At 44.2% G+C, this 15,862-nt stretch overlaps 1 protein-coding gene and 1 long non-coding RNA gene across 5 annotated transcripts in view; both read right to left on the reverse strand.

Moving 5' to 3' along the window:
- LRRC8D (leucine rich repeat containing 8 VRAC subunit D) overlaps nucleotides 1-5,261 on the reverse strand; it is a 96,316-nt gene extending 91,055 nt beyond the window's left edge. Inside the window, exon 1 of one of the 4 annotated variants that reach the window (XR_006283177.1) lies at nucleotides 2,664-2,837. The gene's annotated coding sequence lies outside the window, so the exon portion shown is untranslated. Of the gene's footprint in view, nucleotides 1-2,663; nucleotides 2,850-5,189 lie in introns of those variants that run through there. The other 3 variants (XM_043520450.1, XM_038413334.2, XM_043520449.1) reach the window with 3 other exon arrangements.
- A 295-nt stretch (nucleotides 5,262-5,556) lies between these two features.
- Nucleotides 5,557-15,862, reverse strand: part of LOC122461286 — a 48,067-nt gene continuing 37,761 nt past the window's right edge. The window contains exons 3-6 of the long non-coding RNA XR_006283178.1: nucleotides 14,765-14,906; nucleotides 12,269-12,432; nucleotides 8,398-8,445; nucleotides 5,557-7,788 (exon numbers count right to left, since the gene is read on the reverse strand). This is a non-coding gene — a long non-coding RNA (uncharacterized LOC122461286). The remainder of the gene's footprint in view (nucleotides 7,789-8,397; nucleotides 8,446-12,268; nucleotides 12,433-14,764; nucleotides 14,907-15,862) is intronic.

Here is a 15,862-nt window from a genome sequence, read left to right on the forward strand (position 1 = left end):
TAACCTCCCCTGGGTTTGTAAACATTACACAGACAGTGGTCCCACTTCTAAATGGATTTTAGAACTCCCATCTTATACACAGCATCATGTTCTGGAGATTATGATTTTTTTATATATACTTTGCCATCCTCCATCCCACCTTGCATAGTCAATGTAATCTTTGTCTCCTTATCAAAGCAATCTTGACAGCAGATAAGAACATCTGTTTAGACATTCCTTGTTTGTTACATGCCATGTGGAAAATGGCTACGAGCAATATGTCCAAGATCTAGGACAAAAACTGTATTATTTCAATATTAACACTTTAATTTTCTGTACAGTGGCCTCTGCTGAAGAATTGGTAGACATCACAAAGGCACATAAATCATCATCAAAATAACTTACTCTCAGGCCAAGACCGTGTAAATTAAGTTTAATCAGACAATACAAGATTTACAGCCAAATTATAAATCCCTGAGAATGGATTTAATTCACAGCATTTCACTTGTTGTATTGATCCAAGATCAATGGTGAATAAATGTAACATTAATTGCTGTTCACTGTTGAAGCCCTTAATTTAGTCATGAAGAAAATAAGTGTAGACCCACTGGAAAAGCAGATCTACAGTTAACAGATTTTAGGGCACCTTTAGCTTGTGCAGTAAAGAGGGCTAAAATGTATTTGATAGGTTACACTGGGGAACCAGGACCTTGGTAGGTTTCAGAGCAGCCATGTTAGTCTGTATCCGCAAAAAGAACCGGAGTAATTGTGGCACCTTAGAGACTAACAAATTTATGAGCATACAGTTTCATGGGCTACAGCCCACTTCATCAGATGCATAGAATGGAACATATAGTAAGAAGAGATATATATACACACATACAGAAAACATGAAGTGGAGTAAGAGGCTAATTAATTAAAATGAGCTATCATCAGCAGGAGGGGGAAAAAAAAAAAAAACTTTTGTAGTGATAAGCAAGATGGCCTGAGTTGACAAGAAGGTGTGAGGACCTTGGTAGCATCCCATCAGACTTTACTTTTTAGAAGCTCAATAGCCCCTGTCCACTTAGCAGTTGCTTATCATTTGGCTTCAAAGGTAATTTCTTTTCTATCTTTAATGCTACCAGAGCTGATGGGCATAACCCTGTTTGTATGGCACAGAAATTAAGCCTTCCCTAGATATATTTTAAGAGAGAGAGAGAGAGAGAGAACACCATCATTGATAACAATGATTGGCAACATATACCACAAACTGGTGCTGAAGCTAATTTAGACTATAGACTGCTGCTATAGACAGGAAAAACACATTTTCAGCATCATTACAAAAAGCATTCCTGAGACTTGGTTTTATCAAGCAAAAGGTCAATCACTTAGAGAAGACTAGACTTAAGAGTCAATTACTGGCTCCGTCATAGACTTTCTGTGTGACCTTGGACTTTAGTTCACACATTGTTTGGACAGGGGTAATAAAACTTCAACTTGGAGAGGGGTTGCAAGGATTAATAGACAATGCTCTGAAATTCCCATACAACAGACACTATAGACGTGTTATTGTACTGCTATTTAACAGCAAGGATACCTAAAAAGCAGGGAAAAAGATGGTTCATTGACCGGAAGACTGTCTGTGCTGATGTAGTGAATGTTATAAATTTACATAGCAAATATTACATAGGTTAAGGCCCTTTATCTGTGCCCAGTGCAACATCAAGAAAATATTTGACCCCATAGAAAAATCACAAATAATCAGTAGTTGCACACTGATTTCATAGGGCAATATGGGGAAAGAGGGTCCAGAAAGAGACTGATTTTTTTAGCTGGATGTATCCCCAGTGGGATAAAATCAAGTACACTTCCATACCCAAGGCTTGCTCCAGTATCATACTCTGGCATGCAATGCTCCACACACACACACACACACACACACGTAGTAAAAATATTAAAACAGATTTTAAAAAGGGAAATATTTCTAGATGAACTACAGTATTCTTCCTAGTTACCCTCTCGGTTTCCACTAGCTGGTATTCCAAGTGTTGATGGATGACCCTGTTGCCAGGGGAAGGCAGAGCTAGGTGGGTATGTGTAACTATTAATCTGGGGACACTAGTCCTGCTCCTGCCTGCTTCAGTTCACTTTGCTAGTACTGGGTGAATTCTAAGCCCTCTTCTAACAGGGTCTCCCGGCCAACACAAATATGGACTTTGTGCAATTATCTGAAAACACCAGGGGTGGCAAAAGACGTTCAGTTTTCCTGCAGTGGTATTGATCTGGCGATCGGACACGGGCTCTGTCCTTAAAAGTCCTGGGCCAGGCTCTGGGGCTGCCCGGTCAGTCAGCGCAGACATGATCCGTCACTGGGAGCCAGCGACATCATTTTTATTCTTAGCATTTCCTGTAACTGGCTGTTTGTTGCATAAAACAGAGCCACTGGAGCTACAGCCGCCGGGTTAGCCCCACGCACGTGCAGACAGAGCGGGAGGGGCGAAGCAGAGGGAAGGAGGGAGGCGAGGGGCAGCGCCGCTGTCCGGGAACCTTGACGCTCCCCCAAGCAGCCGGATTCTCAGAGCAGGGGGGATCCCTGCTGACACCGCTCCCCCGCGGCTGCTGCACCAGCAGCCGCCTCCCTGCCCGGGGGCCCGCACCACCCCGGCTGCAGCTCCCTGCCCCCCGGGGCTGCAGCAACAAACCTTGGCGGAGGGCGCGGCAGGCAGCTGGGGGCAGCCGCAGGGCGAATCGCTCCAGGGGGAGGGGGGCGGGGGCTAGCAGCGCCCTGCAGCCCGCGCTGCGCAGCCACACGCCACGCGGCTCCGCTGGGAGACTGGCTGAGTCCGGCCCGGCAGCTGGGGCGCGCCAACCACGGCGCAGGGCGCAGCCAATGGCCCCCGCGGCAGCGCCCATGTGATCGTCAGGCCCCGCCCAGCGGCGCGGCGCGGCGCGGCACCGCACCGCACCCCTGCGCTGCCAGGGACCAGGGTGCTCCGCGGCCGCTCGCTGCGGGTGTGTGGGAGGAGGGAGCAGTAGGCGGGGGCCCCCCCGGGTGTTTTCCGCCTGCTTCTAGGTCTGCTGCTGGCAGGCTCGCCACAGCTGCTGCCGCTCCAGCCTCAGCGCGCCCCGAGAGCCCGGCCCAAGTTCCGGAGCCCCCTTCCGAGCCCAGCTTCCCCCCGGTGCGGGGCACTGGGACCATGGGCAAGTTACTTAATGGCGCTGTGTCTAGTTGGCTGTCTCTGACGTGGGGAGAAGAGCGACAGAGGGACTGTGAGGGGTACCCGTTGAGCACCCCAAAGGGAAGGGCAAAGTCTTAGTGGTCAACAAATCCATGGCCACTTAGGACTTAGTAAATGTCCCTGTGCTAAACACCTTGGTCCTGTGGGGCAGTTTGGCAATGCTGAGGATGGATTCAGATCCTCTGTTCCAAAACCAGAGGCACGGCTTTCGCTACAGGAGAATGACAGATTTCAGAGTAGCAGCCGTGTTAGTCTGTATCCGCAAAAAGAAAAGGGGTACGTGTGGCACCTTAGAGCATAAGCTTTCATGATGTGAAGTGAGCTGTCGCTCACGAAAGCTCATGCTCAAATAAATGTTAGTCTCCAAGGTGCCACAAGTCCTCCTTTTCTTACTACAGGAGAATGGTTTTTAGCAGTATGAGGCATAGGACATGCAGCCAAGCACTTTAGATTCTGCAAAGGCATTGGTATAGGCCGACCCTCCCTTCCTCCTCTCCCCTCCCCCCATTCATTATCATTTTATTATAAGAATCTCAATGTTCTAAGAACTCTGGAGTCCTGCAGGTTACTAACTAGGCATATCAATGGTCCCATTGAAAACAATATCATTGACTCACATGCCTACAAATAAATGTTTGCCAGATGGAGGCCTATAATTCTTATTAAGATCTTTTAATGTTCTTTCTATAAGTCAATCATATCTTTATCTTTAAAACATTTAGAACTTTAAGGACTGTTTGTTATAAAGAGACAGCTGAAGGCAATTTAAGCTCACTATTCAGATGGTGGAGAGACAAGGTGGGTGAGGTAGTATCTTTTAGTGGATCAATTTCCATTGTGAGACAAGTGTTTGAACTTCATGGAGCTCTTCCTCAGGCCTTGGAAAGATCCTCAGAGGGTCACAGCTAAATACAAGGTCAAACAGAGTTTAGCATAAGCAGTTAGCAAATATCTAGGGGACTATTCAAGGTGAAGTGGCCCATTAACTCCCCTGTAGTCATAGGATATAAAGAGGGGTTAATGAGTTACAGATGGTTGTAATTAGCCATAAATCTACTGTCTTTATTAGGACCATGATTTTTAGTATCTAGCAAGGTTATGAATTAAGATCTGAGGCTCATCTTTTGAAGGTGTGGTGTGGGTTTTCTGAAAGGATGAGGACTTGCAGGTCAGAGATAGAGTGATAGCTTGTGAAAAGTGTTCACCCATAAGGGATGTTGTGTACATTACCCAGTGCACTAAATGCCCCCAACACCTATGTAGATGAAACGAGACACGCACTCTGGTCTGGAATGAGCTCACACAGGAAAATGATAAAAGACAAAAACACAGAAGTTAGTCCAGTAGAAGATATTACCTCACCCACATTGTCTCTCTAATATCCTTGGACGGACACAGCTATACATCATTGCATGTTTAGGTTTTGGAAAGAAAAGCTTTAAAATAAGGACAGGTTTCAGAGTAGCAGCCGTGTTAGTCTGTATTCACAAAAAGAAAAGGAGTACTTGTGGCACCTTAGAGACTAACAAATTTATTAGAGCATAAGCTTTCGTGAGCTACAGCTCACTTGATGAAGTGAGCTGTAGCTCACGAAAGCTTATGCTCTAATAAATTTGTTAGTCTCTAAGGTGCCACAAGTACTCCTTTTCTTTAAAATAAGATAACCTTTAAAACAGGGGTGGGCACATCTGAAAAACCCGAGGGCTACATCTGGGTAAGGAAATTGTATGGCGGGTCATGAATGCTCATGAAATTGTGGGTTGGGGTGTCGGAGGGGTGAGGGCTCTGGGGTGGGGCCAGAAATGAGTTCAAGGTGTGGGAGGGGGCTCTGGACTGGGGCAGGGGGACGGTGAGGGCTCCAGCGGTGTTGCAGGTTCTGGGGTGGGGCTGGTGATAAGGGGTTGGGGGTGCAGGAGGGTGCTCTGGGCTTGGACCGGGGGGATCAGGGCTAAGGCAGGGGGTTGGGGTGCAGCTCCAGGCGGTGCTTACCTCAAGCAGCTCCCGGAAGCAGCATGTCCCTCCTCCGGATCCTACGTGGAGGCACAGCCAGGTGGTTCTGTGCACTGCTCCGTACACAGGCGTCACCCCTGTAGTTCCCATTGGCCATGGTTCCCGGCCAATGGGAGCTGCGGGGGCGGTGCTTGGGGCGGAGGCAGTGTGTGGAGCCTCCTGGCCCCCTCTATGCGTAAGAGCTGGAGTGGGGACATACCGCTGCTTCGAGGAGCCGTGCGGAGCCACTGCACATGCGGAGCGGGGCAAGCCCTGGACTCCGCTCTGCAGTGGGAACTCGAGGGCCGGATTAAAATGTCTGAAGGGCCGGATGTGGCCCCCGGGCCATAGTTTGCCCACCCCTGCTTTAAAAACAACTAATTTCAGTGAAAACATAATTTTGGTTTGGAGTTTAATGTTTCCTGCAGTGTTTGCAACCCAAACATTATAGTATTGTGCTAGTGCTTGAGTACCAGAAACAGCAGCAAAACACATATAAACAAAATAAAGCCAAACAGTTTGCTTCATTGTCCAAGATAAGTGAAATGCAATAGGAAACTAAATCTTTGCTGACGTGGCCCAGTCTGACCAGTCGTGCATTGTAGCCCTAAATGCTCAGAACTTCCTGAAGAACGGAGGGCACTTCATCATATCCATCAAGGCCAACTGCATCGACTCCACAGCGGTGCCTGAGGCCGTCTTCACCTCAGAGGCGAAGAAGATGCAGCAGGAGAACATGAAACCCCAGGAGCAGCTGAAGCTGGAGCCCTACAAGCGAGACCAGGCTGTGGTGGTGGGGAATTACAGACCTGCTCCCAAACAGAAGAAGTAGCGTCTCCTTGGAGCTCCTTGTCATTGGGCCCCCAGGCTGGATCCCTTCGTCTGCTTGCATTGGGCCTGGGTGTGGGGTTGTCTTGCTGCCCACTCTTCCTCTCCCCCGGGACTCATTTCTATTCGGCTTTGTGGATTTTTTTTTCCAGATGTATTTTTATTAAAATATGGGAAAATGGAAACACAAAAAAAACCCCACCACAAATAGCAGAAAGTACACTTGAATTTTAAAATCCTTTCAGTTTTAATTCTCTAAAGGATTATTTGCAAACAGGATCTTTTGGCAACTCTCCTTTGGTTCATCCATGTGGCGCTTATTACAGGCCCTGGAGAGGCGGGGGAGGGATCAAAAGGTAGGTTAATACGACCTTTGCCCTCTCTCCATCCATGGACTCCAGGGTTTGCAGTAATCTACATTCATTTGTGACAGCCCTTTAGAAGAAGGTATACTCACGGGGGTTCCCAGACATGTACACTGCTCTCCAGCAATACCCCTTCACGGGAGAAGTTGAAATGGGTGTTATCCAGTTCGGGATCTTCAGCTGCCTGGTTTAAGGCTGCTTTAACCCAGTTGGGCCTGAGGACTTAGCCCTTTGCTTTTTTAAAATTGGATTATTTTTAACCTGCTCTTCTCCATTTAAAGCTCTTTAAAGTTATAGAGGAAGGACCTCTTCAGCAGCATCAGCTTCAGAGACCAAAGGAAAATTAGGTTAACTCTATTCAGCTTTCATCTTTGAGCACTGTTTTCATCAATTTATTTTAATTTATTTCAGTTCTGTTTTTAGCTCAGCTCCTGTTTCGAATAATTAGTTGTAATTTATTTTAAACTGTTTTTTTTAGGAAGTTCAGTCTGGCTTTTGGTTATTTTTCTCTCTTAGATCATCACTTATATTATTTTTGGCCAGCTTTGAAAAGTCTCACAAGCGTAACCTTGGTAGGGTAATTTGTTTTGTTTTAACTGACATAGAGGCCATGCTTATGTACGGTCTCTGCTTCTGGGGCTCCATGCACTGAAGGATTAACAGAGATAAAAGCAGGCCAGGCTGGTAAACATCAAGAGAGGTGAAGACAAATAATAAAAAGAGTCAGTGATTGGAAAATTCTGAATTTTTATGCCAGCTGTCTACAATCAAGCATAAAAAGATTTTTACCAACTCAGAACTTGCCAAAACTAGCTGGATCCACATAAGTTTAGTGTCAACTCAAAGGAGTCTTGCTAAATCCAGACATACTAGCAAGAAAAAAAATGAATCCAGGAGCAGTAAGTAAGAAAACAGTTAGAATCAGAGAGATCTAGATACAATTAGAGCCCAGTTCTGACATAATGGAGTGTAAAAGGCTCATCTACAGAACATATGGTTTTTATCTCTTTTAGTTACATGTCTCAAAGGTAACTATAACTCTTTAAGCTCTATGCCTCCCTATTTTAAAACTTTCCTGTCACACAAACACTTAACCTTTCCCCAGTTTTGAGTGTGATGTTTGCCTTCTTCAGAACAGTCTCCTTTAGGCCCAATTCCTTAGTGCCCTATGGCCCCTTTTCCCAGATAGGAGCCCCTGTGCCTGGCACATGGATGGCTGTGTGTCCTCTACACAGGATGTGAGGCATTCCAAGATGTGATGGAGGAAGGAGGTGATGGTTATGGCTCAAGGCAATCGGGCCTGGCCAGGGCAAACCTGACCCCCAGCTTCTCTGCTTTCCTGCAGTGGTCCACAGCTGACCATTCCTACAGGAGTATGAGTTAGAGTGGCCCTCAAGTTATGCTATCTAAAAAAAGATATAGGAGAAACAAAAGGGAGTTCCTTGAATCTGAAAAGCCTATGAACAGGGGAGGCACAAACTGCATCAGCTCAGTACCTGGGCAGGGATGAATCTGACCCTTTATGATTAAGAAAACACTTGAGTGAGCCTTGCTAATTTGCACTAATGGCTGCGGGAGGCATTAGAGATTTCTGAATTCTGGGAATTAGTGACTACATTAGCAAGCAAAAATACAATGAAAGTCATCACAGAATGTAATATATTCACTTAATTTTACAACTGCAGTTTAGTTTTAATTAGGCTAATTTTCTAGTCTTAATTAAACCAAAATCATTTTGTGCCATCTGCAAATTTTGCCCCCTCACCAATCCCTGCTTTCTCAAATCATTAATAAATACATTAGAGAATATCAGCCATACCAGGGAACTTTGGGGTACCTGTTCTGCATTTTGCCAGGTTGAGAAATTGACCGTTATTTCCTAGATAATTTCTAATAGAGGAGAGCATTCTACCTCTCTCCCAAAGACAATATATTTCCTCTTGTGAGAAACACTGTGGAGAATGAGGGATATAGACATTTTATTTTTTATAAATATCAAGTGCATCTCAGTTTACCTGTGTGATATTGTCCTGCCTGGCTGCATAGAGTTAAATCAATGGAGGCTGCAAGGGGAAAACCAACATGAAACAGAATGGTAAAGATAAGGTACAGTCCCAGAGAATACCAATGGTCTTTAAGGAAAGAATGGGAAAGCTAATGATTGGCGAATACCCCTGGCTTGCTAAATTTATTCTTGGCAGAACCTAGGATCAAAGGGGATGTTAAAACCTTGAAGATACTGGCCTAGAGAAGAAAGGGGTGGTGAATAGGCTGTCAGCAGCTGCCCAGGAGGGAAACACTGGCAGAGACACACCAAAGGAGGGAGAGAATGCAACAGTGCAGTCTGCTTTTATCAGTCTAGAGATGGAAATAACTGGGCTGAATGGAATTTACCAATGCTTGCAGGGAAAGATGAAAGTTTAGGTAAGGGGAAAGATGCATATAGGCCCTTTGCTTTGTGTGCTGTGAACTTTGAGGGACTAAACAATGCTTTGTTTTGAAGAAGCCCTTTTTAGTTTAATCAGTTTGTTGGTCAAAAGTCCCTGGAGGAAAAGGACATATAGGTGCCAGACACCAGGGCAGTGCCCGGTGGGTGAACCGCAAGCTTGGGGAGGGTAGCTCCCGGCCCCTCTTGACCCCTTTTCCCCACCCGAGTCCCACCACCACTACCTGTCCCAGCCTCCGAGCGCCGAGAGGGTGGGCAGCGTGAGCACCTGCTCCAGCCACCTGGAGTCCTTAGCCACAAGTCCTTGGCCACTAGTCCCAGCCCGCGGCCCGGGCCACACAGAAAGAGCCATAAAACACCCAGGAAGTAAGAGGGGTTCTGGAAGTGGAGCATGGGTAGGGCCACGCAGGGCTGTTTGTGGAGGCTCAGCCTCCCCCAGCTTTTGATACCCGCCACCCATGCCAGACACAGTTGGACCTGTTGTCCTAACAGGGTTGGGAAAAAGGGAGGTTGCAGCCTGGAAAAAGAGTGCTTAGACTGAAGGATTCCACCCTTTGAGAGAAGGGCAGAAAGTCAATCTGTTACCTGAGGTCAAGGTGCACTCAAGAGGGACTGAAGGGAGTCTAAAGTACAGCTAGCCCTGTAACCAGAACACTGGCAAAGCTTTTTGAAAGTCCAACTAAATTATGTCAACCAGCTCTCAACCATGCTCAAAGAATTCTAGCATATTAGAGAAGCACAATTTTGCTCTGCGGAACTATTGCTGATTTGTTCCTATCATGTTCATCTTGGTGTTTTATAATACTCTTTTTAATCTTTGTTTCAAACAACTTCATTCACACTGAAGTAGGACTCACCATTCTGAAATTTCCAGGCTCACACTAGCACCTTTTGTAAACATAGGTACCACACTGGGCTACCCTCCAACCCCGGTATAGCAGACAATTTCAATGACAGATTGCATAAATTTGTTAGAAGCTCAGGCACACCAAAGTTCCTTCAGAACACTTGCATGTAATACTGCACAATTCTGGTGACTTGTGGCTCTTGATTTATTCATTCCAGTGCCTCCTCTTTGGGGGGGAAAAACATCAACCTGACAGTATATCTTCTTTGTACTTGAAAAGAGTACAAAGAAGCCTGTGAAGACTGTCAAAGAAATCAATGACAATCTCTAATATCTTTACCCTCCTTAATTTCTCCCTTACCTCCCTGTTGCACCCACCAATTCTCTCACTACTCAACCTGCTATGCAGTATTTTGTAAAAGTAATGGAGTTTTTGCAATGAGACGTCACTGCTATGAACATTCAGCTTTTAAATCTTTGTTGAAATAAGAAACTAATATTTTATCTGTCAATAACTTGTGTGGATTAGCAAATAGCAGTTCAGTGAATTTTTTCAAGTGAAAGTAAAGATGCCAGAAGTAGTTTGTGTCTGCTGTTCTTGGTTACATTGAATACTTAGTTTTTCTGGTATTTTCATTTCTTTTTTTAAATGAATTTCTATGGAAGATAAAAACCAATTGGTCAGTCTCCTTTAAAAAGTGTGAACTGAGTACATTTGAAAGCTAGGTAATGTTAGCAAGCAACTACAAGCTATGAAATAACAGCTCCAAAGTTCCAAATTTATACCTTACAAAGCACATTTAAGCTGCAGAACACTAAAGAATAAATTACAATGGATTAGTGATTAACTGGCTACTTAATAAGACACCAGGAGCTTTTGTACAGCCATCTTACTGTACTGTACTATTGGGTGCAGAGAAAATGCAAAGTGAAAGTAAAAGAAAATAAACATGATGTTAAAAAAAAAAATCAAATCCAGAACACAATTTATACTGACAGAGGGTCAAAGGGATACGTAGGCCCTCATCCTGAACTTTGAAAAGTAGTGAGGGATTACTGCTGTAAAAAAAAAGAAAATCCTGCTGACAGTAAAAGTTCTACCTTGCTTCCAAGATGTAACAAATCACCAGTTACTCCTGAGAGTCTGAGTGTGGGATGAGCGCAGGCAGGCAATAGGTAGGGTTATAAAACATTCCTCCCGCATGTAATGAATTTTATACCAGTAATCTACCCCACACATGACTTTCAGTTTACCATGAGTTCCTGGCAGAGCCATCTCGCTGTACATTGAAGGTGATGATGGTGATTATTTATTATTTGTACTAAAGGCCTCAGGAAGGGATCAGCAGCCCACTGTGCAAGGTGCTGTACGTACACCTAGCAAACAGGCTGACCCCTGCCCCAACTTGCTTACCATCTATAGCTAATACTCATTGATTAAAAGGTTTTAAACCCCACAAAATCCACAATAAGGTTGGTGTGGCAGAGGAGCAAGAGCTATGCTTGTGAAAATATAGTTTCCTGTTTATATATCCCATTCCCCACTGCTGGGCCTGTTATTTGCAGCACTGTGAACTCAGCAGGGGCATGACTCCTACTCAGAAGGAGGGCTAAGGTTTTGGGTTGGTTTTTGACATCCAAAATGGCAGCTGCTCCTCTGTTTGTGTAGGATCTAGTATATGTCCATGTCCCCAAAGCATATTCACTCTACTTCCCATGTGCCTGGTTTAGTGGTGTGCTGAGTACCATCAGTTTGGCACTGAGCACCCTCAACTCCCTGAAGTCAAAGGGAGATGAGGGCACTCAGCACCTCACAGGAACAGGCCTGAATTAGGCCATGTTTCAGTCATGGCTTTCACTCACTCATAGCTGTCCCATCTTACATTTTGCATTGCATTGAACTTAGAAAGGCCCATATCCTTCCTCCTCCCTCACCTGCTACACTTGATTTAAAATGGCTGAATAGAAAATGAAAGTTAAAGATTGTCTGACCACAATAAGTGGGGACTGCAAGAGGCTTTTGGCTGTCAGAACACAGGCTGCCTAGCTCGCTGGAGCTGTCTTCCTGCCTCCCTCTGGGACATTTGGGTCATTGTTCCCTACTTCAATTCTTGCCTGATACCCTCTCATTCCCCTTCAGTTTGTAACGGAGTTTCTCTGCAAAGGTTCTGTGACACCGTGCAGAATGTGCATAACACAAAAATAAATTGCATTGCATGGTTAAGGGGGAGATGGTAGTTTTTTTAAAAATGGCCAGTCAGCTGTAGCTTTCCAAAGCACTTAACTAGCGTTGTACTAGCTGTAAACCTTTACTGCCTGCCCCCCCCCAACTCTTGTTTTAAGTACAGTACCTAAATTATAATCATTAAAGTCTCTTGAGTTAATATTTTTAAAGAGGAAGAAAGTTTAAAAATAGCCAAGTCACAGGTATGTAACAAGAGGCACAGCTGGGCAGCACTTCCAGAGCAGGAGGAGAAGAGGTGGGGGAGGAGGGCGAGCAGGAAAGGGTGAATGCGGGAGCAAAATACCACAGCCCTGAACCTGCAAGATGATGAGTGCATCTCCCACTGAAGTGAATGAGGACACATAATACCTTGTCATGTTAGGCTTGCAAGGCAAGGTCCTGCAAGGTCTGGGGGTAGGCAGAGCATCAGAAAAAGGGCTTCATTTATTTTTTATATGCAGCAGCTCCTGACTTTCTTGCTGTTTGGCCTTGCATAAACTGTGTAGGCGAGACCAAAAGGACCACAAGTTATTCTATGAACAGAGAGGAAAGAAATCTCATTAAAACACAGAGGGTTAGCTAGGGAGTTTGGGGAACTACAATTACAGCATCCTCCTTACCTTGATAATTGATACTGGGCCCATTGATCAGTGGCATTGGAACAATTTTTATAACAGGGGTGTTGAAAGCCATTGAACAAAACTGTAAACCCTGTATATGATGGAAACCACTTCAAGCCTGGGGGTGCTGCTACACCCCCCAGCACCAGCACATCTGCCATTGACTCTATACTTCTGAGTCTGCAGATTCTGAATCCTGCCATTTCTGAACTAAAATCTGTGATGCAGAGATGAGCCAATTTCATCTGGAACTGCTAGACTAATATTTCACTTTCGTTTCATTCTGCTATTTATGTGTACACAGAATATATATCAAACAAAATCACCAACTTGACTCTAGAGTCTCTACTCAAGGCAAAATGAAGCAACAAGATGAAATAATTACTATAGTGAAATCATCTTCCTGGTACCTGTTCAAAAATATTTCAACAAATCAAAGTACTCAAATTCTTCAAGCCACTCTGATTAGATACTCACTGGTAAATTAGTATACACAACTCAGTCTTCTCTAATGCTACATACTGTAAAGACCCCAGGTAATTCCCGATTCCCTTATCTAGTTATCAAGCCACCACAGTCTCTCCATTCAAAATACTCTAACAAGCCACCTTCTTAGTGATGCTGACAAGAAGTGAGAAGTGAGTAATATGATGTATATATAATGATATTTATGGGAACTGGGAATTAAACTATTTCCATCTCTGGGTTTCTCAGTGTCTCTTGTTTTCTGTGTGTCCATCCTTTAGAATGACAAGATGGGTGAGATAAATCTCTTTTATTGGATCAACTTCTGTTGGTGAGAGAAACAAGAAGTTGGTCCAATAAAAGATATAACCACACCCGCCTTGTCTTTCTAACATCCTGGGACCGACATGGCTACAACACTGCATACTTGTCGTTTAGAATGTAAGCTATTTAGGGAAAGTACTATCCTTATTTTTGTGCATTCCTTAGCATTGACAGCCTGCTCAGTGCTAAGCAGCAAAAAAGGAAATAAACACATCACTAAGTCTCCTGATTTATTTTATCATTATAGAAAAAATGTAATACGAAAAAGAAAGTTTAATCACAACTCAACCAAAAATAACATTCTGGTTGTTCAGGCTAACCATGATCTTTGACATCATAAGTGAAAAGGACCACACAGATCATTTCAATGAACCATAATAAATCCATCACCATTTCAGACTTCATGATTGTCACTGTGCTTTACCCATGGCCACTTGGAACTTTATGGTGTTGGTAAGGGTAGAAGTTAGTTCTTCCTGCTTTAAATGGATGGATCCCTATTACTTGAGCTAAAGGAGAATCTTCATCTGGTGCTGGCAGTAGATAGAGACTATGACACAGTGAGCTATGTTGATTTTATCCAATTTGGGGCAGAACTAGCCATTACATTACAATATTTATTACCCCATAATTGTGTGTACGCGTGTGTATATTGCATGGTTAAGGGGGAGATGGTAGTTTTTTTTAAAATGGCCAGTCAGCTGTAGCTTTCCAAAGCACTTAACTAGCCTTGTGCTATCTGTGAACCTTTACTGCCTGCCCCCCCAATTCCTGTTTTAAGTACAGTACCTAAATTATAATCAATTGTAATTGTAATCTCCGATTTGTCTTGAATATGTGTTTACGGCATTTGATCATTGTAAAATGTCAGATTTACAGTGAAAATCCTGCATACATGAATGGGCGGTAAGTACTTTAGGAGTTCATTGCAGAATGCATTTTTAAAACATTTTATAACCTTTATAAATTGTGTATACAATTCAGACTTCCCTAATACTACATACTGTAAAGACCCCTGGTAATTCCTGATTCCCTTGCCTAGTTTGCCAAGCCACCACAGCCTCTCCATTCAAAACACTCTAACAAGCCACCTTCTTAGTGACACTGAAAAGAAGTGAGTGTGTAACTATATAGCAGTATTTTTTCTCAATAAAATGGACAAAAAGCGATGGAACAGCTTCTCTGAACCAGAAAAATCTCTCTCTCTCTCTCTCTCTTTGAACTAGTTACTATCAGACATCTCCTCTACCACATTAGACTAATAATGTCCCAGCACTTTTCTCCCCAGCCTCTTTCTTGTCTTTGTCTTGTCTTTATGAAGTGCCTCTTTGGCATCTGGGTTATATGTTGGCTGCTTCTCTTTCATTTCCCAGTCCCCTCCCAAACCTCTTTCTCCTTGTCTATTCAAGGTTTCCAAAACTCCTTTAGGTGCATCTTTGTTGCTTTTCATACTCACCCTCACTAACCCGTTTCCCTGGTCTCTCTCTTCATCTGCCAGGCCTGGTCCCCCGCCCCCAGCACTAAACCTTTCCCAGACTGTCAGCTTTTCTTTCCTTCTTCCTCTCAGAGAGCTCCCTCTGCTGTTGGATGCTGCTAACCTTCAAATAGCAAAACCATTTCATTTGAAGGCTGCTACATCATGCATGGAAATAACACTGTTTATATGGTGAAAAATATGGTCACGAGCATATTCATTCTCACAGTTCCAGTAGTGATGTCGACGTCAAGCACTACAGATACATTAGCTGTTTAAACGCCTGTGAGGTGTTTGAAGTCAACAAGAGCAGCGGGCACTTGGCACCTCGCAAGGAGTGCTCAGCACCTTGCAAAAGAGGCCTTAAGACTCCCTACTCTTTGAATTGGTTAAGAATTACCCTGGAAACAGCAGCACTTAGTGCAATGCAGCTTTATTCCCATTTCTTTGGCAAAAACATCTCTGTCTTCTGCTTTTAATAGTAGGATGTTAAAACAATGCTACATAGTACTTAAATATTCAAAGCGCTGATTAATTTGCTCAGAAATCATTAAGAGAAAGGGAAGGTAATTTTGGACCAGCACACTGGGGTGGGTATGGAGGGTGGCAAGTCCCAATCCCATGAAAAGGGTCATGGATTCTCTGTCCATGATGAACAAACAGGACCAATATTCATGTAGCCTCATTTCAAGACACCCTGTAACAATGCAGCCTCTGGTGGGACACAACTGAGAGTATCAATTCAGGACAAATTGCATAGAGCAGGGCAGTCACAGCCCAAGGCTGTGGTTCCTCCACTTCTAAGGCACACCAAACCAGACAGACGGAGGGGACTTCGGTCTCCCCCCACTGGGTAACCAGAAGTCATACATGCAATTCCCTCAGACACTCCAGTTTCCCAGTATCACCACCAGCAGCCATTTCTTATGGGGATAAATGGTTATGAAAACAAATATCCCAGTAAAAGAAAAAAGGTTCTCCTGATCCCAAAGGACCAAGCCCCAGACCCAGGTCAATATACCAGTCAGATCTTACCCACAAATCACACTGTTGCCAATCCTTTAGAATCTAAAAGCTAAA

This window comes from Dermochelys coriacea, chromosome 8 (genome assembly GCF_009764565.3).
Source record: "Dermochelys coriacea isolate rDerCor1 chromosome 8, rDerCor1.pri.v4, whole genome shotgun sequence".
In the NCBI taxonomy this organism is placed as follows: Eukaryota; Metazoa; Chordata; order Testudines; family Dermochelyidae; genus Dermochelys; species Dermochelys coriacea.